The sequence below is a fragment of the Crocodylus siamensis genome, chromosome 3 (genome assembly GCF_052110815.1).
Source record: "Crocodylus siamensis isolate JL-2025a chromosome 3, ASM5211081v1, whole genome shotgun sequence".
Lineage (NCBI taxonomy): Eukaryota > Metazoa > Chordata > Crocodylia > Crocodylidae > Crocodylus > Crocodylus siamensis.
In genome coordinates this window covers 59,035,596-59,058,835 of record NC_143397.1, presented here as the reverse complement: position 1 = coordinate 59,058,835, position 23,240 = coordinate 59,035,596, and the positions used below count along the sequence as shown (strand labels likewise).

The 23,240-nt window shown below is 41.3% G+C and overlaps 1 long non-coding RNA gene across 1 annotated transcript in view; it reads right to left on the bottom strand.

The window, feature by feature from the left end:
* Nucleotides 1-333: 333 nt before the first annotated feature.
* LOC149868304 (uncharacterized) overlaps nt 334-23,240 on the bottom strand; it is a 61,611-nt gene continuing 38,704 nt past the window's right edge. The window contains exon 3 of the long non-coding RNA XR_016440970.1: nt 334-541. This is a non-coding gene — a long non-coding RNA (uncharacterized LOC149868304). The remainder of the gene's footprint in view (nt 542-23,240) is intronic.

Here is a 23,240-nt window from a genome sequence, read left to right as displayed (position 1 = left end):
TCTTTTTGATAATTCAGAGCAGTTCTTTCAGCTGACAGTCACTGTAACCACAGAAAACTTGCCCATAAGCTTCTGGATTGTTTGGTATTTTTTTCTTTTTGTTAGAAAAAGATGCTTACTATTTAGGATTGGTAATTCTGCACAATGTCTGTGGGGATAACAGTATTCCAGTCAGCTTTCTGAAGCTTGAGAAAAAATATATTTTAGCTGATAGTTTATAGTACCTACCTCTGTACTGTTAGACCACAGTCTTCCTCATCTTTCTTTAGTTGTCGGAAACCTAAAACTAAAAAACCCTCCAAAAAACCCACAACAAACAAAACAAAATACAAGAGACATTTTTATTACTGTGTTACTCAGACTTGGGTTTTCTGTATTTAAGAGTCTGTACCTGCAGGGCTTCCATTTATGCAGTAATAACATTGTCATTGAGGAACAAAAGAAGAGCATGAACTTCTGCTTGATTGCAGCACTGTAACATTTTTGGTCTTTTACAGCAAAATGTTTTTACTTGGAGCCTTGTCTGTGTTCCCTGTAAAGACTGAAATAAGAAAATAAATGTCTTACTCATTTTTTCCTATTTGTCAGTGTTGAGAATGTCTCATTAAAATCGTAAGGTCAGGTTGGGAATGCAAATACCAATAGTGTTTTCCAACAGACACATGTACCTGCTTCCTTGCAACCTCACACACTTTTAGCATAACTGAGGTAAACTATAATCTATGTCCACAACCACAGACCTTAAACACAGCCATAAATCTCATATGAAAACTCTCTGTCTTTAAATTTATCACTAGTTACTACTATTAGTGGATCCATTTTGCTGAGATTAAGCCTTTTTTTGGCTTTTCATTGTATTTTTTCCCTGAACATAACACCTTCTACCATATAAATTTCTTTTTTGTTTTTTTTTGTTGCTTTTTTTTGGGGGGGGGCGGGGTTGTAACAGTGGCAGAAAGAGCTACAGATCAGACTTAAAGAAGAGGAGGAGACCCTAGAGCAAGACCTTCAGGAAAAACAAAGGAAAGAGGAAGAGCACGTTAGAGAAATCATGAAGAGACGGGAAGAAAAACTACATAAGAAAACCAAACCATATGAACTTCCTTTTAAATGCAAAGATGAAAATTGAATGCAGTAAATGGACAAAAAGCAATGGTCAGTAATTCATCATGCAGCACAAACACAAATTGATTTCTAATTTGCATTTCATACTTAAAATTACATATGTATCTATTAGGAAAAAATAACAGTTCTCCACAATGACTGATTGCCTGTAAAATTAACCGGAAGGCCAGATCACTGGCATCATCAAAGCCCAGCAAGTCCAGTCCCTTGGGAAGTTTAGCAGTGGATGTTGATCTGCACCACCACTTGTATTCCCCCTTTCAGTCCCGAGAACAGGCCATATTCCTGTAACCAGTAACCACAGTACTGCCATGATCTCCTGGTGCAGAAATAGACTTTGAATGTCAGAGGTAGCCAGGCTTAATTTAGAGCAGTCCAGAAGCTACCCTATTTTAACCCATAGCTTTACATGGTCTTAATATAGAGGTAGCCATAGAGCCAGTCAGCTAAAGCTAAGACACTAGCTCATTATTCCTATAAATGTGTAAGAACAACCCTTTCAGGTACCAGGTTGGAGAGAACCTGTTCACTTGTTTTTAGGCTTTTTGACTTTGACTTCTTGACTTTCACCTGGAGTTTCCATTTCCAATATACACAAAGCCACATTGAAACCACCATTTTTACCTGATTTCAGATCAAACCATGCAAAGTCTGAAATCACGATCTCCCCTCAAAATAATCATGTGACTCAGGTCTTTTCAGGCTTCTTTCTCCTCTCCCACAAAAATTAGCCTCAGGACTTATAAGTGTTTATGAACTAGGTCTTAATTTGGCTTTTAAATGAAACTAGACAAGTTTCCCAGTGCTCAGGTTTCATTAAAGAAGATTCACAAAGCACCAATTATTCTCTAAATGCAAAAACTTTTATGCAGTCATCACTTTTTGCTACTCTATTTTGAGATAAGATATATTTCAAAAATGGTCATTATACCTACAGCAACTTTGGATCCCACTTGAGTGCAATTTTTCCAGGTATATTTTTCAGGAGTATAATTAGTGTTTCTTCCAATTAATTCCTGACTTATGATCACACAGTATATTTTATCATTTATAAACACAAGTCATTGGTATTCATTACTAAACAATTAAATATGAATTAGTTGTAAATAATTGATAAGCAGCATTTAAGAATCATCCCCTGAAAAAGAATGAGCATCAGCTGAACATTGCCTGCACAAGAGAATAAAATTTGCTGTAACACCTGTCATATGCTGCAGAAATGAATTTAAACAAAAGTTACTATTGAAAGATTTTTTTTTTTAATTACAGGAGCAGTAGGAGTGGGTTAGAGTAGCAGAGCTGTTGAAATACAATAGATTTCCTACTGATGACAATGGGCCACTTGTGCATGAGGATACCCAGTTTGAATGCCCATTTCACAATTTGTATTCCATAACTTGGCATGGGCACACATGAGTTGTTGGACAATCTGAGCCTTACAGAGTTATCACTAGGCTGCATAGCTGAAACATAGCTGTGATGAATAGGATAGTTAATCTTCTGAGCTGAGATGTTTCAGGTAATCTATACTGGCTTATGCTTGGAGTGTTATTTTTGAAGACCTATGGAACCCATCAATATAACCAACCTGAGGAGAACTGCTATAACTCTCAGTGGGTGCATCTACATGAGACCTTTACTGCAGTTGCTTAATTAGCTCTGTAGTAAATGTCTCAGCCTCTACATGCTCAGTGCTATAAGGGCTGAGTAAACTAATCAACTTAATCACAGTTTAGTACTTGTAAACACAAGTATTATCCTGCAGTGGAGTTTTTTTACTCTGCAACAATACATGTGTAGATGCTGGAGGGGCTGGCTTGGGCATGAGGGTGCTTCAGCACGGGGGCTGCCTGCTGGCTAGCCCTGCACAGAAGCACTCTGGTGCCCCAGCCAACCTCTCTGCAGCACACTGAGCTGGGTTGGAACAGCTCCAGGCTGGCTGCCTGCCCCCTGGGTCCCCTGCTAGTTGGGGATGCTCCAGCTGGGCTCAATGTGCTAAGGTCCTGGGCACATATTCAGAGGTGGTGCCCAGGACCAATAAACTCCAGCAATATGCACTGGAGTTTATTGCTGCGCATTAATTGCACATGTAGATATGCCCAGTGTAATCAAGGAAGATCCAGTGGATCTGAACCATTCACTTAGTTTTCTTTGCCATCTACCTCATTTTAATTACAATGCAGCATTACTCAGGAAGGAGTCATTCTATAGTACACTGAGGGCTAACAGCTACCTTTGACCCCTTCAGGAAATACACACAAAGGAATATTTCTCTGTGCCCAGGATCTTGTGCTGAACCCACAGGAGCTTGCGCTGATGGGTTCATCACTATACCCCCATGAACAAATGAGATGAGGAATGAAATGACATGGAGCACAATCACTGACCTGTGCCCTCCCCACTACCGGCGTTCCATCCATATTACTACCGAATTCCATCCCCACATCAGTGTTGGTGGATTGTGTCACAGAACGTATCGCACTATCAGCTTTGGATCCCGCCCTGATATACTGAAGGGGAGAGCACATGGCCCAAACTGTAGAGCTGTGGTCTTCAACCTTTTTTCATTTGTGGACACCTAAAAAATTTGAATGGAGGTGTGAACCCCTTTGGAAATTTTGAATGGAAGTGCAGACCCCTTTGAATTGTAAGTGTGGATATTCACAAGCTTTAGATTGATCATAATCATCTTTTGCAGACCTCTTAGACATAGTCTGTGGACCTCCTGAGGTCTGCAGACTACAGGTTGAAAGCCACTGCTGTAGAGCATTTTACCATGGTTCATTGTGTTCAATGACATTATTTCTCATTTTCAGTAATGTGAACAGAGAATCCAGGCTAAGCTGATGTAGTTTCCTTTGCTTGGCTGTCAAATGAAATTAAATCAAAACCATAATAAATGTTAAAAACATTACCTATTCATGAGCATGTTTCCACCTCTTAAAAATGGTAGAAGATAAAAAACCTGAGGTTTTATAAAAGTGTAAAAATGATGGAGTAGGAGTACTATAGTTTATCATGTGGCTTTTGGGACAAAGTTGAAAACAGAAACTTTTCTTTGTCAGAGAATGATGTACCTCAAATGCTGGGGAAAATGTTTCCAATGGATTAGCCCATGTTCAACCTAAATGCCAAAAGCATTTGGAAGACTCATTACATTGACTCTAACAGACTTCCCTGGCCTATCAGGTGCATTTGAAACCTTATTTATAAATATGAAAGCTAATTTTGAAATGTCAAATTCTCTAACATAAATTCAAACTATTTACATAGTTTTGCAAATGCCATTGACAATTCTGTTCCTTTGAGCAGCATGTATATTTCATAGTACTACACCAGACTTGAAGAATAATTTAACATTAATATTATTCACATACACTTACTTAGACCTTCCTAAGGACTAATTTCCATATTACCCACTGCCAAATTATTTCTTTATTCCCTAAAAGAAAACAAAACCAAATAACATTCTTTCAAAAAGTAAAACTTTTCTCAGAGGAAGATCATTCTGGGGACTCCTCTTCCCTGCTACATGTATAGCTAGATTGTGGTCATAATCCTACAGCCCTGTAATAAAGGGCTTCAGATGCTTCATGAGACATTGGGCCTGATTTTCATTTGCTCTTAGACAAATCAATTTATTTATTTTACATATTTCTGTTTATGTGTGTATCTTTCATAAGACACAAACTATTCTAACAACTATGGGTTAGGACTAGGGTTAGGATTAGGTTTTCTTTTTTGCATATGGAATTTGAACCCCCCCCTGAAAACACTAAGCTTCCAGAGGAAATGGAGAGCACCTTGAAGTTATTGGAAACATTTGGCACCTTGCAGGATCAGACCATTAAGTAGCCAGAATGCAACTGTACTAGTATGGCTTTTTCTTTCTTCTCAATACCAGTGTGTTCACAATTCTTCTCAATGTGTTACAAACACGTCACAAGACATCACATTCTCACCTGGTACAGAAAATTACACTGTTGTATTCTGATGACAACACACACACACATAAACCCATTGGCAATCCCTCGCAGTTGACAATGATTGTCTTCCATGATTGCTTTATCTCTGGGTCTGAAAATGGATAAGGCTGATCTGGGATCAACAGACCCTGTTACAACTTGGGCACACGCTTCCAAGTGTGGTAGGTGGCTCTGGATTCAGCCTGTGACATGCTGTTTCTGCTGCTCCTGCTTTTTGGCCTCCTATTATTATCACAATATTTCAAAGTATTGAGATCCTTGCAGCAGACTCTTCCTTCTTTTGGGGTGGTCCTAGGTGATAGTCTCCCACCAGTTGATGTCAATGTTACATTTTTTCAAGCTGGCCTTGAGGACAGCCTCAAAATGCTTTCCTTGCTCTCCTCTTGAGCATCTTGACTGAGCTGGAAAAATAAAAAAATGCTTTGGGAGTCTGGAGTCTGACATCTAGATGATGTGTCTGGCCCTGTGAAGTTGATATCAGATGATCATTGCCTCTATGAACAATGCATGTCTCTGGTGGTTGGAGGGGGCATGGCAGTGGCAGGAGCATGGCAGCGGGAGCGTGGTGGCGGTAAGCACAGAGCTCCCACAGATGCTGCCCGTGCTATCGGCGGAGAGGGAGGGATAGTGAGCACTGATCAAGAGTCGATGACCACACACAGATGCCGCCAGCGGGGGAGGGGGAGGGGTGCCGAGTGGCAACTGCCCGCAGGCACTGCCAACACTGTTGGTGGTGCCTTTTCGTAGGGGGGGCACTGCCATGCTAAAGGACTGCACCCCCCTGATTGCCTTGATGCTTGTGTTCGTTGCTTGTGAGAGATCACTGATGTTGGTGCATCTGTCTTCCCACTGGATTTGAAGGATCTTCCACAGGCATCATTAATGGTAGTTTTCCAGCAACTTAAGATGTCTTCTATACATTTTCCAGATCTCATTTCCATACAGTAAAGTAGGGATCATGACTGCTTGATAAACTATGAGCTTGATTTTGAATCTGATGTCACGGTGTTTGAACACCCATTTCCTCAGACATTTCCTCTGTCTGAAGGCTGCACTTGCACCTTTAAGGTGATGTTGGATTTCTTTGCTGATGTCAGCCTTCTGCAAGAAAGGGCTTCTGAACTATGGGAAATTTTCAACATTCCCCAGTCTCACCATGAATCTGAGTTACTGGAGCTGGGCACTGCTCATTAAGAGCTTGTGGATGGACGACCTTAGTCTTCTGAATATTAAGTGTCAGTCCTATTTTCTTGTATGCCTCAGTAAAGGCATCCACACACAAAAATTAATTTGTTCTATGCTGGTGTGTGTATACACACATATTTTGGTGACAAATATATACACAAATATTTAAAACATACTTTGACTTCATATGACAACTAAAGAGACTCCCCCCAGCTCCCTTCCCAATTCATACCAGGGTTTACATGCAGACAAGCATACACTGGGAGCTTGATGCAACTGGGTTTAATCAGTGATAGCTAGGTACTCAACCAGAATGGACTTGCTCAGTGTACTAGATAATCTTATGTAGGAAACAGGACTAGAGGAGGTTTTCCAGGTCATCAATCCCAGCCTCCTTCATTTGTGAATATTGAATTTCCTGAATGGGGCCATAAGATCATGGACTTGTCCTCTCTGGGTAAGCCCAGTTGCAAAGTACTTATACATCAGTCACAAAGCACCCTATTAAGCTTTATAAAGTACCACAGGCAAAGACCAGGAAACAGAAGGGCACTGTGCCTTGCCATTGCAGTGGCAAGACATTAGTTCAAAATATGTGTAGCTGATCCCATTTTATTTGACAACAATCCTATTTTGTTTATGTTATTTTAACATAAATTTAATACATTAATTCCAGAAGTCCTCAATTATCCGAGACACCATAGACACTGTATTAATAGTGCAGAGTTTCTACTGATATGGTTAAGCAATTTGACCTGCATGGTTAGTCAAAATTCAAGTTCTAGTAGTGTATTTCCATAAGGTGGAGAAATGGAGTGAGGTGGTTGTTCCAATGCAGTGCTGTGTCACTGAATACAATAGAAATCAAACAGGTGATAACTTCAACCCTTTTTTTGGCCAATACTTTAACCCAAAAACTTTCTCTTTCTCTCTCTTCCCCTCTCTCTCTCAGGTTTTATTTCCCAGAGTCATGTTACTGGGGCTTATCTAGCAGTGTCTAAGGTTTCTTTGTTCTTTCTCATCATTTTTCTGTGTTCCGCTGTTTCCTATGTGTACAGACCTCAGCAGTGTCACTAATAAATTTCTCACATCCCTGCACCTGTCATATCAGCCTTCAGAAATCCCCCTTGGGCCACATGGTTTAGTATCTACTTAAATCTTGCCACCATAGTGGTAAAATTTTGGGTGGTAGCTCTTGTTGTTTCAGCTCTCTTGTTCCATGAAGGAGCCTGATAGTTTCTTAAATTCATCCTAAAGTACTTCTGTCTAGCTTCAGTGACGTTTCACCCGCCTCCCTGTCATAACATATCATAGACTTTTCTGAGAAGCTAGGACAACGTCAAGTGATAGGGTTTTTTGATTCTGTGATTTGTTTATATTGGCAATATATAATGTCCTGATTAGCAGTGTTTAGAAAAAATACACACTATACATAATGAATCTGTTCCTATGATCACAAAAAGTGATCACACAAAATTCTTACTGGATTTTCTGATTCGCCCCAGTAATCTTTGGAATGAGAGCATGCTAGTGTAAATAAATGCACCCTCTTCTAAAAAGGAAGGTATGTATTAGTTTGTTATAAACAGCATGTTTTTGTCCAGGTTCAATCCCCACTTTACCTAAGACCTCGCAAGTTCCATAATTGTGGGAATAAAACCTCATTATACTGGGATGCAAACGCTCATTTCTCACTGTGCTATACAAATGGATACAGAAGGCAAGCCAAACTATTTTTTGGGAGCATCTACATGTGCACTTTAATGCCCAACAGCTTATTCTACTGCACATTAAAGCATCAAGGCAAAAACTGTGCTAATATGCTAATGGGCAGTAAAATTAGGCTATTGTACATTAAGCAACCCTAAGAAAGCATGCGCTTTCTCTACTCACATTAGGGCAGTCTAATGCACATTTAGTTAGTACCTCACACATTAGAGGGCACCAATACATGAGCCTAAGGCTGCTCCAACGTGCTGGAATTTGCAGTGGGGGTGCTTGAACTAAAGCTCATTGAATGAGTTTTAGTTCAAGCACCCCCATCTCAATTTTTGAGCATGGGGGCACTGATACAGGGGATGTGGCAGTGCTTTAATTAGAGTGGTTCTTGGAGCTGCTCTAATTAAAGCACTACCCTTATGCCCCCTGGAGCTTGTGTAAAAGAGGTACGAAAGTTATTACCAGAGGTACTAAAGTTAATGCTCAGTAGCAAAAGTGCATTAATGAATATATAGATACACCCTTTATGTACTCAACTTGGAAACGGAAAAAGATTTTCCCAATACTTCATCATATCACTGTAGCTACATTTGCCATTTTTGCCTCTGACAGTGATATGAACTTTCATTTCTGTAATACCAGCCCTCCAGGAATGGACTAAAGCTAGATGAGACTTGAAAAAGCCATATTTGTGGCATTTTTTCTGCATAAGGTCAAAGCAGTAGCAATAAAGTGGGAAAAAATTAATCCCTGTTATATATAACTCCACTGAAGACAGTAGAATTAAGTTATGAATGAATTTGGCTGAAATCAGCAAAGACAATATTGTATCATACAATTAAATAGTTATAATGGAACAATCACTGAATTTCTTTTCTTTTTTTTTAAATACTAAGAACAAATTACTCATCCCAATAGTCTGTCACCTCTCTTTATTATGGTCTGAACAAGAACCTGAGATCCATTTCTCCTCTCCTTTCCAGGTTTGGGGAAGCATGGATTTGAATTATAGCCAAGATTTTCTTAACTTGGGTGCCCAAAGATAGGCTCTGAAATCCTTAATCTAAAATAAGTGTTCTGATTTCAAAAATACTTCCCAACCAGCAGCTCCCACTGCTTTCAACCATGAGATTCAATGGGAATCTTCTATGATCTATGGCTTGCTGTAGAAGCCAGACTTCATAAGTGTGCTGTGCCTTTCCTCCAATTTAGAAGACAACATTCTGGATACTCAACAGTCTTGAAAACATAATCACCTTTTTTCCAGTATCTCTAATTCAGACCTCAAGTAAAATAGGGCACAGACAGAAGTTACATGTGTCATGTGATCAGCCCCCTGACAATGATCTACAGCCATGCCATGCCAGATGTGTACAACTGCAGAGTGCTTTATAAGTGGCCAATCATGTGACAAATTAATTCTCATTTAATGAGGGATCAGACGTAGGTACTTCAAAGTGGACCGCCTTAGGTAACTTGTGTTTCCTAGGGTCGATCTGTCAACATGATCAGGGCTGGCCTGGGCTGATGCAGCCCAGCCCTACTTTGCCCCCGGTGCTGTCTGCAGGAAGGGAGGAGGGGGAAAGGGAGCTGCTGGCTTGGGTTTGCCCAGCCTGAGCTGGAGGTGGGGTGGATGGATTACAGGCCCCAAGTCACAGCCTCCCCTTGCCCTCACCCCCTGATCCTCCCCAGCCTGCAGCTCCCCCTCCCCACTCCCTTCCTGCAAACAGCATCAGAGATGGGAGGGGGTGAGGGCAGGGCTGTTTCAGCCCAGCCCTGAGCATGGGACAAGCAGGCAGGCTTGATTCCCCACAGCACCCCCATCCCAACAGGTGAATGTCTATTGGGGTGGGGTGAGGCACTACTTCACAGCATCTTATTTGAAGCGCCATAAGTTAGAGTGGGAACCTACATGTCTGTCAGCATCCATAAAGGCTAGGAAGCCATTTCCTGTGGCATTCTTCCAGCCATACTGATAATGCTATCCAGGGATCTTTTAAGCAGCTGAGGGTCCAATCAATTAGCTTTAGTGCCATCCTAAGGCACTTAGAGTTGCATAATGTTCAAACTGTGTTGAAAAAGTGTAGTAGAAGGTGTACAAGATGTGTATAAACAAGACAGAAAAGAAAATAAAGCAAAGCTTGACTTTTAATACATTGTTTAAAACTGATTTAGTTTGATATATTGTTGTTTATATACTGCATAGGCATTTCAGGGGAATTCAGTACTCCTTACATGAGCAACTTGAGCAAGATGTTTCCATTTTAAGTAATTGATTAAATTCTGCAGCCTATTATATAGGTAAGGCTAATTGACTCTAATGGGAATTTTGCCAGAGTAAAGGTCAGAATTAAAATTGGATAAGGATAGAATTTTCTCTGAATAAAAAGTGTGCCAAACAGGGCCCTAGATGTATCCAAAAGTGTCATGCCCTTGTTAACAATCCATGCAAAGTCCCAGAAGCTGTCTCTTCTAGACTGGAAAACACTGGCCAGGTCTTCATGATAAACTTACTCTGGAAGGCTCCAATACACTGTACTTCCAGTGCGTTGCAGCAGACTCAGTTAATTGAGGCTGCTGGCATGTGGCAATTACTATGCTCCAGCAGCCTTCTGCACCTTGTGTATCTGCAGCCCCGTGCTCCAAAATGGCGGTGGGGATGCTTGATCTAAAGCTCGTTCACCCCCGCTGCCATCTTTGAAGATGCTCTGGGTGCTTTAACTAGAGCGGCTCCGAGAACTGCTCTAATTAAAATGCCCCTCTCCCCCCCGCCCCCGCTGAAACGTGTAGAATTTCCCTTACAGGCTAAGTAAATCAAACATTGATATAGTTTAAGCTTTTGTGAGCCCAAGCTCACTTCAGTACATGCTGTGATTTGCCCAGCAACATCACACTACTCAGCACATTGCCCAGCATCACCACACAGCATCAAAAGCCTGGCTTTTGAATGGGAAGCCATTGTAGCCATGTGCATGCTACGCAGCGGGTGGGCTCATGGGCGCTGTCACTCTGCCATTCTTAATTAGCCCACCTGAGTTGTGCTGCACACAGTTACATGCATGTTTCAGAAAGGAGCCTGTCCAGAGCAGCACAGCGTTCTTGACGTCACCACTGCTGGGCACAATAGTTTTATTGGGCGGGTATGGATTCATTCATCTGTGCCATTGAGCCCATGCAGTCAGGGCCTCACTCCTTCCAGTTCAGGAGACAGCCTGCCTGGACCTGCATGGTAAGCTTGAAGGCACCACCACAAGGCATAGTAAATTGATCATGTAGATGTAAACACCATTTCAAATTCAGTGAGGACCTCTTGCAAAAGAAGAAGCTATTACGGCTGAGGATGATATACTAGCTGCTGGGCACAGACCTTGGTGCAGCAGCTCGCAGGCTCCTGGTTGCCTGCCGCAGCCAGCCTGAGCTCTGAGCAGGCCCCTGCCACAGGGCCTGGGCTGCTTGCAGAAGGTGGCAGGAAGGCTGCAAGCAGCTGCACCAAGGTCTGCTGAGCCCTGGCCTGGCTTGTTGAGGATGGTTGGTGCACATACGCCCCCAGTGGTGGGGGAGTTGCAAAGGGCCTGATCCTTGTTGTGGCAGTGCAGCCCTGGCCCCTTCCCTGCCATCCACCCTGAGGTACATGTGCCAAACAAAATGCCTTTGTGCGCCACACTCTGATGCACACGCCAGGGGTTGCCAATCCACAATGCACAATGGCAATAGCAACTTCAGTGGAAATCCTACCCAGGAAAACATTAAAGTAGGGAAAAACAGCCATACGTGGCCACATCTCTGGCATAAAATAAGAGAGACCTAGCAGGATTTAGATGTAAATTGATAAGAGCTTTTCTTTCCATTGGTTACTAGTTATATCACCATTGGTTACTAGTTATATCATCTCACATTATGGGGAACAAAACATTAATTTGTCCATTTGTTTTTTCAATAGGGCACTGACCTTCTGACATATAGTGATGCATACAATAAAAATACAACAATACCAACTTTCTGTAAACTGGATGTATTATGGAGTGTATGCCCCATTCTACTTCAGACTCAGAGTAATTGAGTGCATATGGGTATAAAATAGAGTACATGTCCCACAGAAAAGGCTGTAAGGAAGGCCACTCTGGTCTGTGATATAGTCATGTTCCCAGGTGGACATTAATGTGGGTGGAGATTAGATCCTTCCAGGAATTTTTTGACACAATGAGTTTTCACCAGAAAATGCCACTTCATCAAAAATCAGTTTTAGCAAATCTAAATCAAGCACCTACATGGAACGCCTTCAAGAGTAAATTGGATGCTTATCTTCCTGGGATCCTATGACCCCAGCTGACTTCCTGCCCTTTGGGCGGGGGCTGGACTCAATGATCTTCCGAGGTCCCTTCCAGCCCTAAGGTCTATGAAATCTACGAAATTTCAGGAAGAGGCTTGGGGCCAGGATGGAATTTCTGGTCAAAATCAGAAAGAGGGAGGAAGAGAGAAACAGATGCATAACAGACTCCAGACCAGCCAATAGCTTGATTGTTAGGTACTTCACTTGTTGGAGGATAAAGTTCAAGTCTTCTCCATGCCCTTGATATGTGCCTTAAGCATTGAGTGACTGATAATTTTGGGATAGGCCTCTCTTGGGTTCTTTTTGAAAAATTTGAAAAGGTATTAGTTCTCTCTTAATGTAGAGCAGTAAAAATTGAAGCATGATTTTTTTTTCTCGTGAGATGACAAAACAAGAAAGTTTGAACTCTCAAATTTTTGCAGAGTAGAAAAACTGTAGAAAAAGAAAACTTTGCAAGCAGCAGGAATTACTGCTAAGATTGCCCAGCATATGCCTAATATAAAATGTTGCTTCACTTGCTTATTTTTTCACTTGCATTATACTTCACTTGCTTATAATTTTGATGAACTTTAATGATTTGTGCTGAAAGCTTCTACACCAGGTGTGTGCCTCAGGCTGAGTACTTTTGGAAAATTTCATCTAAAACTCTGGCTGTTCCAAAAAACAAGATTAAAGAAAGCACACTGAAACAAGATTAAAGAAAGCACACTGTTTTGTTCATGCTACAAAAAACAAAACAAAACAAAATAAAACAAAAAAAGAAAAAACCCAACTTTCCAGCTATTTTATAGGGAAGCTTTAATACCTCCATTCTTTGGAACAGACTCTTAAAATTTGGCAGAAAGGTTGCTACAGTATCAGGGATTTTTTGCCCCTGGAACAATTGCTAAAATTTGACTGAGTTATAACCTCAGTAGCATAACTGCAGTTGGGTGACTGGGACGCTAGCCTTGGGTACTGATTTTGAAGGGGCACAAGAATGGCAGCCACCGTGACAGCCACCACATCTGCTACTGCTACCACTGCCAGCCAGGATGCAGATACTGTTTATTATGCCTCTGTACAAACTTTAAAAATAGTCTGGCATGCGGTGTAGGGAGTTTTTAAGAGTTTGTCAGCTAAATTCTCTGAAGAGTCTTCCATACCCTCATAGCTTATACTGCTCACTACAAAGCACATGCCTCATGCCGAGTTTGTCTTAAGAGTAACTAAGAGGAGACATCACAGTCTATGAATATTTAAAGAATGAAAACAGAAAACTTCCTGCTATTTTCAGAGTGTAATGAAAAATGGATATAACCTGGAATGTGATGGGAGTGAGTTAAGAAACTATGCTGAACAGACAAGTAAGAAAAATATATTTCTAATGAAAACTACTAATTTATACCACTTTCTTTCCAGGAAAATGGTGGAGCTTCATTTTTTTTGGAACATTTAAAAGTAGACTAGAGAAAACAAGAACATATATACAATGGAAAAAAAATCCTTCGCTGGAAAGCGGGGGAACCATATCAACGATTCAAAACCATCTGTAATCCATAGCCCAAGACTTGCCCTGGAATCTGCCATATTAAAGTCAAACCAAATTGGTCCCAAATCAGCAAACATATAGACTCTGTAATCGCCCTTCACATCAGTTATTTAAGAGGCTGATACAATTTGGGATGGGTGGTGCTGATGAACTGAAGTCCTGCTACTGCTATCATTCTTTCTTTCCTTTTTCTGTACCTGCATAGCAACCATCTATGCCAGGGTGTCTCAAAAGCCTTTGGGTTCATCAACATATATTATGTGGCCCTAAGAGCCTTTAGGAATCATCTTCTGTATTGTCTCCTACATGTGAGAAGCCCTGGACTGCAGAACCTAATAGCTGAGTTGGGCAAAACTCTGGTTTTGTTTCTATAGAAAAAAATGTATTTTTGATGAAAAATTACACACTTGTGTTTTCAGGTTCATGATAAAAAGTTGAAAATTTCCATGGAGAGCAAACATTTTCCACAAAATGATTATTTTATTCAAAAATCAATTTTGGACTGAGCAGTTTCACTAAAAAATTTCCAAGCAGCCTGATATTAAATACATCTCATTCAAACTTTGTATTTATGACACCATATTTGTACTTCCAAATATGTACACTAGCAATGTATGCAGACCAGGCATTTTCACATACAGAATTGAGTACAAAATTATCCATAGAATGTGTGCAAATTTGGGTCTGCTTATTCATGAAGCAAGTCTATATTTTAATACTTGAAAATTTGACCCAGCAACATCCAAAGCTGTGCTTGAGTGCCTTTTGAATGCATAATACTTGTCATAACGGTCTATGCAGACCCTCTGCTACCAATAAGTAACTCATCTCTTTTTAAACACTTGGTAATGTCTTGAGCATGAAAGGCTCAATAGAAAACCAAATGCAATTCAATTTAATTTTAATATATCTGTATAATTCTCTATGAGGTTCTGTTCTAATTCTTTCCTCCAGCATAAATACTTCTTCCTTAAAAAGTTTGCAGCTTTGTTACTAAGCCTCAAATTTTAAATATCTTGTGATACAGTTTTAAAGGCTTTGAAGTAACTGATTGTCCCTCTACCCAAATTGCAAAAATAGCATTATAAATGCTGACATTTCATTGATTGATAAACCTTACTGGATCAAAAACACAAATATGCGACATTTCCAGCTAGCTTGGAAAATCCCAATAAAAAGAGATCTTTTTTTTTATCTATCTGGAGGCATAGTTACAGATTAGTGGGGTTTTAGCTGGCAAAGAAGTATTAAAGAAGGAATATTGCGCTACAAAAAACTAACATTTTTCTTAAAACCTAGATCTATTTCCCTTTCATATATTTTAAACAATTTATCTGGCTATAGCATGTTTACTAATTATTTAAGAAATTTGTTGTTTTAACAAATTTCTCCATGGTGGGAACGCTTCCAGGTACAACTTTTCATAGCTAAGAAGAAGCTTTAGTATCTCCATTAAAGGAGGTCAGACTAAATGAAAGTTGGCAGTCTTCATTCTGGGATTGCTGTAAATTCAGCATCTTACATAAATGCAAACATTCACTTAAAAGTGTTCCATGATTTTAGTGTTTCGAATGAAAAAAGTGTCAAGTATTATTATACAATATTAGCAGTATTCTTTCCTTTATTTACTCCACACCAGAACCAAATCTCTCTCTGGTGCAGCTCAAACAAAGAAGCAATGCTGTTTTACATCACCTGAATGCTAGCCCCTGTGTTTAGAAGAAAATAACTAGGGTAATCTAGGATAAGGAAGTGTAAACTGGTTCTGAAATATGCATAACCATCTGCAACTCAGCTAGATTGGAACTAAACCTTTTAAAGGGTTCACAAAAGCCTGCAGGTGAAAACCTGGTTCTGCTAAAGTAAATGGAAAAATGTCTTTGACTTCAGCTGGCCCAGGATTTCACTCTGCATTTTTTCAACTTCTAGTTTCCAGCCAGAACCTGCAGAAAGGAGTGCCAAGATATTAATGGAGCTTGCTTTCATCATGTTTGTCACTAGAAAGTGGAAGTGCTGCAAGTCTCATGAGATTTCACAGCCACTTTTATGAATGCAAGATAGCTCAGATAAACACCCTAACTTTGAACGCTTATCCAAAAATGTCTTGAACTCTGAGCCTTTTGAGATACATTCTGTTTATCTTAGTGTGTCTCAACAGTATTTAGGAGAATCTATGCATTGAAGTGTGTTCCAAATTGAGGTATCTGCTTATGATTTTATCTGTCATATATGAATAAGTAATCCGCATTACCTAGATTAACAAAATCAAATCCTGCATGAGGTTGGAAAAGTCTCTCTAATCCCATTAACTGTAAGCAATTTGGCTTCTCTGAATGTTCACTGCTTTTAAGACTCCCTGCGTTCAATCTAAAGTGCACTATAACTGTTCCAGTGAAAAGGAAAGGTTTCACATATGCAAACCTCATTTACATATTGGGTATACAAGAGTGTATCGTAAATAATGATGTGGAAAAAAAGATGCACCCATAAACTGCAAGGGAGCCAGACTGAGGGCCCTTTTAAAAAATCAGGACCAAATCATTTTCTGGTAGAAATAATCCAATGGGCTCCTTTCTTCCCCCTGGGGAAGATTTGGCCCTTGATTTCAAAGGGTATTTGTTCCATTGAGGTTTCTCCAATAATCATACTGAAAACCTGAAGCAGGGACACTAAAAGCTAATCTGCTTTGTCCGAATTTAGGACAGTATTGTTGTTTGAGTGGAGGTGTCCAGTAGTAATGGATTCTAATGCAAATTTTAATATTACTTTGATGTATTATCACCAACTTGCCCTGAGTACAACTGAAAAGGACATCCCTTATAATAAATGGGGAAAGTGGTCACCGTAACAGGGAAGAATGCCCTTCCGACAGGAATATCAGAGGAAATACTGGCTTCATTTCAAGAACTTGTACATATTCAGCCCAAAATGTTCAAAAATCACATGGCATTCCACAGAGAGGTGGTTAGGCATGTTAGTCTGAAGTCAAACAGAAGGGAGGGCAGGGTGGCACCTTGGAAAATGACAGGTTAGTCTCCCCAATGGTGGCTCAGATCCAAAAATCCAAAGAGGGGTCTTGTTTCTTTTGGGGAGGAGGTGCTGTTCTATAATCCCCTATAATCCAGGTTAGTCTCTAAGGGCATTTATACACATCCAGGAGTAGAGGGTGGGGGCCATTTTAATATGAAAAGCTCTGAGAACCACTCTAATTAAAGCACCTGGAGTGTCTCGTATATCAGCATCCCTGCACTTAAAAATAGTGGCAAGGGAGCTTTAACTAAAACTTGTTGAACAAGCTTTATTTGAAAAGCGCCCCTCCATTATTTTTAAGCATGGGGATGCTGATACATGAGACGCTGGAGTATAGTAACTGCCACGCTCCAGCAGACTCAATTAATTGCGTCTCTTCTGACATACTGTAATTACAGCATGTTGGAGCAGCCTTGCTGCTCATGTATAGGAGCTAGGGCTGTGCGAAGCTTCAGTCGCTGATTGAAGGAGGAGATTTGGCCTGTTTTGGTGGCTAAATCTCTGAATCCGAATCAAAACAGGAAACCCATTAATCTCTCCAAATTGAATTGGAAGCCTCCAATTCAGTTTGGAGAGATTGGGAGAGATTCGATGATTCGACATAGATACAGCTTTATATGCTTTTTTGACATACCTCAAGGTACCAGGTGACTTGTGAACACTGAGATGGTGGGGCAAATGGAGTGTCCCACGGGAGTGCGGAGGGGGGGGCCCAGCACACTTGGTGGTGGACCCGGAAATGGACCAGAAGCACTTCCAGTCCACTTCTGGGTCTCCTGTGTAATGCGCAGGGAACCCCTCCCCCACCCTCTGGCTCGGTGACTGGTGCTGCCTGAGTCTGAGGGGGTGCACCCAGGGTCCCCTTATGGCCAGTTACTGAGCCAGAGGGGTGGGAGGGTCCCCCAGACGCATGGCGGCAGACCCAGACGTGAACCTGAAGTACTTACAGGTCCGCCGCTGAGCATGTGAGTGCCCCCCCCCATGCTTCTGTGGGACGCTCCATCTGCCCCATCATCTCAGCATTCACAAGCCATGCCTGGTACCTCAAGATATGTAGAAAAAACATATGAAGCTGTGTCTATGGCCAAATCGCTAATTCTCCAAATCAGAATCAAATCTCCAGATTTGGATTTAGCCGAATTGAATCGGGATAGTGATCTGAATCAGCAAATTAAATCACTGTACCCCAAATCAGGCCAAATCCAAATCGAATACGGCCCACTTTGCACACCCCTAATAGAAGCCCTAAAAATGCTACCCTTGCCCTACTGTTTACATGGATTCTACAAACGTAATTCGTAGTTAAGGCTTATATCTGAAGCAACATTTCTGTCCTTTTCTACAACTTATAAATCAAATTACTTCACCAAAAGTTTTAAGGACCTTGAGTGATGTTAAAATCTACTGATTTCATTTATGTTAATTTTTTCTAGCATCATTTACTATATAATAAAAGCATAATTTGGTGAAGAAACTACAAGAATTATTTGTTGTTAATTTATTTTGGACAAAGTGCTGCCTGATACGTTGTTAGAGAATATTAATCTTCTTTCCTGAGGCAGGGAAAGCTTAGGAAGCAGTGATTCTTAACCAGGGTGCCTTGAGGTCCTTTCAAGGGTCCCAAAGGGTGTAATGTTAGGTCACTCTTAGGTAGGCAAACATGATTCACAAGAAAAAACCAGAGATTTCAAATGGGAATCTATAGTATTAAAAACATTCTGACCTTCTGTAGTCTGAATTCTTTACAAAAGGAAAACTGCTCTATTATTTTTTCTGTAGTCAAAAAAATGAGTGAAAATTAAGCCCTGGAATTTTCTGAAGGGTGCCTTGGGTGTATTGAGGAGTGTCTTGAGCCTGAAAAGTTTGAGAGGGTCTTCACTTGAACCCAGATCCTCAAAATACTTAGTTGTTAGGACATCAAACACTTGGTATCCAGCCACATAGTGGAATCCTCAGTTTCTTTTACAACACATGGGCAGAAAGCATGTCTGCACAAGATCTTCAGAAACCAGCTGAGTGGGGAGCTGGTGAGCTCAGGAATGAAAAGAAGAGGAAAGGGTTGGGGCTATGATGTGTAACCTGACCAGGAACTTGGCATGGGAACTTGTACCTTGTTTCCTTAACTACTGGGCTATGGAGTCAATCAGTCTCTTCTGTAGGCAAATAAATATTTTATGTTTTACTCAAAGTAGAATAGCTTCAACAAGAGAAACTGAGAGATACACACACCCTAGTATAGCTAATAATATGGCTATTTGGGTGCTTCCCTAAGATATGAAAGACAGATTTAAATCCATTGTACGGAGTAGGAATTTGAACCTGAGTCCCTCACAACTAGGGTGAATTCTTCAAACACTAAGTTCTTTTGAAGTGGGGTGAGAACACAGACAGCTTCGACCACTGGAATCCACATCTCCCAGGTGCCCTAAGCACTAGGATACTTTTTTTTCCCTCTCATTCTCTTTGGCTCAATACAGGGGTGCTAAATTCATGGGGCCTGAGCTGGATCTGGACTGTGTTCTTATGGGCCAGATCTAGCCTAAGACATGGGGCAGCAGCCACCACATTGGTGGGAGAAGTAGTGCTGGTGGTGACCACAGCAGCAATGGGCCAAAACATCTGTGAACCAGGCAGCCACATTCTGTGGTGGAGGTGCAAAAGCAGCAGCAGGTCAGGTGGCTCAAGGGCAACCAAGTGCTGTGTCATGCAGTCTTTTCTCAGCCCCTGCCACCAAGGGCCTGTCCACTGTGGTCACAAGGCCCCAGATTCTGTGGTAGGCATGACCAGTGCTGGCTCCACCTTCAGTTGGAGCAGGGGGTTGGACTAGATGACCTCTGGAGGTCTCTTCCAACTTTAATTTTCTATGATTCTGTGATTCAGTTTTTGGTAGCCTTGCGGTCTGTGTCGAATGGTACTACTGACCATTTATTTGACACCCTGGCCTAATGTATAGTTAAATATTTTATACATATTGGAATAGTTTTCATAGGAGAGACTAAAAAATATCTAACCCCATTGTTAGGGCCCTATCTTGGGAGGTGGGGCATATGGGTTCACATTCTTGCTTCAAACCAGGCAGAGCAGATATCTGAACTGATATTCCACTGGATACTAGGAATAAACTGTGGCATCATAATCTCTTACTCAAGTAAGTGATAACCTGTCTTAGGAACCTAATTCTCTGAAAGAGATAAGGCCTAAGACATGCTTCTCTCTTAGGCATTGCTCACTGTCCAGTGTATATGGCTTTTTGTTCTGTATGATGTCTTCTATAAATTGTACTTTTAGGTGCCTAACTGTCCTCATGAATTATATAGAGAGCATGAATAACCTAATTTGGGCTAAAGATTCTACTGTGTTAGGGTGCCTTAGAGCAGGGTGGGGCAAAATACAGCCTGCAGGCTGGATCCAGCCCACCAGGCCATTTTATCTGGCCTATGGGCTCCCTAAAAATTTTGGAAAATTAATTTTTATCTGCCCCTGGTTTCCTGTCAAAGACAACAGGCAGCCAGTGGCAGCAGGACCCAGGGTGAACTGGTAGCAAGACCCAGCATGTGAACAGCAAGGCATGCCTGGCTCCACCCCACCCCCAGCCCCCTACCCCAGCTCCTAATTGGAAGCCTCTGCAGCTTCTGGCCTCGCAACACTGAGGCTGCTCCCTCCCTCCCTCCATGCATGTGGAAAGTAAGATAAGACCAGATGGAGGAAGGGGAGAAACCACTGCAATCAGCCCAGCAGCCAGGAGCTGCATGGCATGGGTGGGAGCAGGCTAGAAACAGAGCTGGAAGCAGCAGGTGAGGGGGTGGAAGGTAGCAAGGGTGGAGGGGTGCCATGGGAAGTGGCAGGCAGGGGGCCAGAGGGAAGCAAGTGTGGCAGGGGTGGGAGCTGTGGGAAGTGGCAGGAGTTTGGGGAGCAATGAGTGGAACAGCAGCAGGGCTGCAGGAAGTGGTAGCGGCATGGGGAGAAGCAGGGGGAGCAGCCAAGGGGCTGTGGATCATGGTGGGGGCTGCAGAAAGTGGTGGTGGCAGGGAAAGCAGTGTGTGGGGGGCTGCAGAAAGTGGCAGCAGCACAGGGAGTGGTGGGGGAAGCAGCAGGGTCTGCAGGAAGTGGGGGCAGTGGTAGTGGTGATGGCAGCCAGTGACCTGGCCCAGTCTCTCTCTTTCCCTCCTGCCCCAACCATATACCCCACACCCATCACAGTTCCCAACCACATACTCACACCCCTCTACAACCACCCACCATACCCACACCCCACCACACACCTACTCCCCAACCACACCCCTCCACAAACACCCCCTTACCAGCCACACACAATATACAGTAGGACTATATTTTGAGCTATTATACAATCACCTCTAGATACACTTTGCAAACACATAAATTGGTACAAAAATATTTTAAAATAAATTTAAAGTGATAATAGATGTTTTATTTTTTGTATATGATTTGGGTTTTTTTCTGGTTTCAAGAATGCAGCACCCTCCCTTCCAAAAGAAGTGCCTCGGGGCAAAGGGAGGGACTTTCGGTGGCAAAAGTCAGAGGTTGGGGGGGCAGGATACCCAGTCCTAGCATGGTGACCAAGGGCAGGGCAACTGTCAAGGGCCCTCGGCAGCTTACCAAAACTCGGTAAGTGGCCCTCCAGCTGAAATAACTGCCCACCCCTGCCTTAGAGTTAAGGGTTTCAGTGCTAAGCTTAAATATCCTTTCAGGATTTAGCTCCTAGTTACTAGTCAGGGGCAAGAAAGGAGCTAAGATTTTTGCCCACAAGAGACAACTAAAGACTGACATGAAGATAGGATCCCAAAGAGCAACACAGCCTGTCATTAACAGGTACTTTTATAAGTTTAAATTTAGAGTACTGCATTTTTAAACCTGTTTAATCCTTCATCCTATTACTGCATTTGACATTAGCAGCAGTCCGATCTTTAATGCTCTCTTACGAACGGGGACTGAGATAGGCATAAGATAGACATCACTGTTTAGATTCATTAGTCAAGCTACTGTCACTTTGGGCAGGTAGTTACAGAATACATTAGTTGCATTTATACCCAACAGCAACCACAAAAATTAGACAGTTCTTCTGTTGTGGTATATGTTTCTCTAATGTAGTGGTGACTGTAGGTAATGTAGAAACTGTGATTCCACCCACGCTATTCCTACAAATAGGCATTATGAAATGGAAAGTGTTATGACACAATGAATGTCCTGAGTATTAATGTCAATCAGCTTTCTGTCAATATGAATGAAAATCAGGAGTTCTGCAGTATATGACCCATTGCCAAGCCTTAGCTTCCTGCCCTGAAGGACTTTTTGAAAATAGCAATGTTAACACTGTAATTCGATTTCACAACCTAAAAGGTGCTTCTTTACTGCAGATGTTTTCGCTCTTAGAGGGGCAGAGTGTAATGGATAACCAGTATTTGGTATCTGGTTTAATGAGAAAGCCATAGTATCAAGTTTAATGAGTGGTTTTATGTTCATTTGCTAAGCTGCATAAAAAAATAAAATGACCTAAAACAATTTTAAATGTAGAATGTTATATATGAAAAACCCCAAGACATGCATTATCTAATGTAATTGCCATTTTAACTCAGAAAAATCCTGCCGTAAATGGCAAATCCTTATATCTCTGCCAAAATATTGAAGAATCTGAAAGCAGATTAGTATTTTTTAAGTATATAAATGAAGAATAACTCAGTGCCTTTTAGAATTGTTCTCACTTTTCTCCAGAAGAAGACAGGATTTTCTAAATTGATATCTGGGGTAAGAGCCAGACAAATTTAAGTTATCAAATTTCTCCAGGTGCCCAAGAGTTACCTCTCCTGACACTGATTCAAGATCCAGAAATATGAGTATGTCAAGATATGAGGCAGTTTTGATTATATTAAAGGGCTAAGTAGCCTCATTCCAGCCTCTAAATTTGTGCTCAACATTTTGGGAATTTACAAATCTCAATCTTAAATATGTCAAAGCATAGATTTGCATACACACATGAATGGGGATTTTCTCCTGAGTAAGGATCTGACAAGGACTGCTCGCTTCAGTGAATATCCCAGTTTATTTTTCTTCACCATAAATATCGACTTCAGTTTCCCCTTGTTCAGCATTAACCTATTGTGTCAATAAATAATTACATGCACCTCCACAAAAGTCAACAGCTACTTATTACAATAGTTTTTTTCCTGGTGCCATGATAATCAGAAGCCTTTTTGTCAGGATGGAAAACAAGATTATGGCTGTTCATAGGGCAATAAAAGTTCTTTTTATTTCCTACTCTATTTTACAATTACTGCTGATTGGAACTTCCCTGGTATAATGCATGCAATAAAAAAAG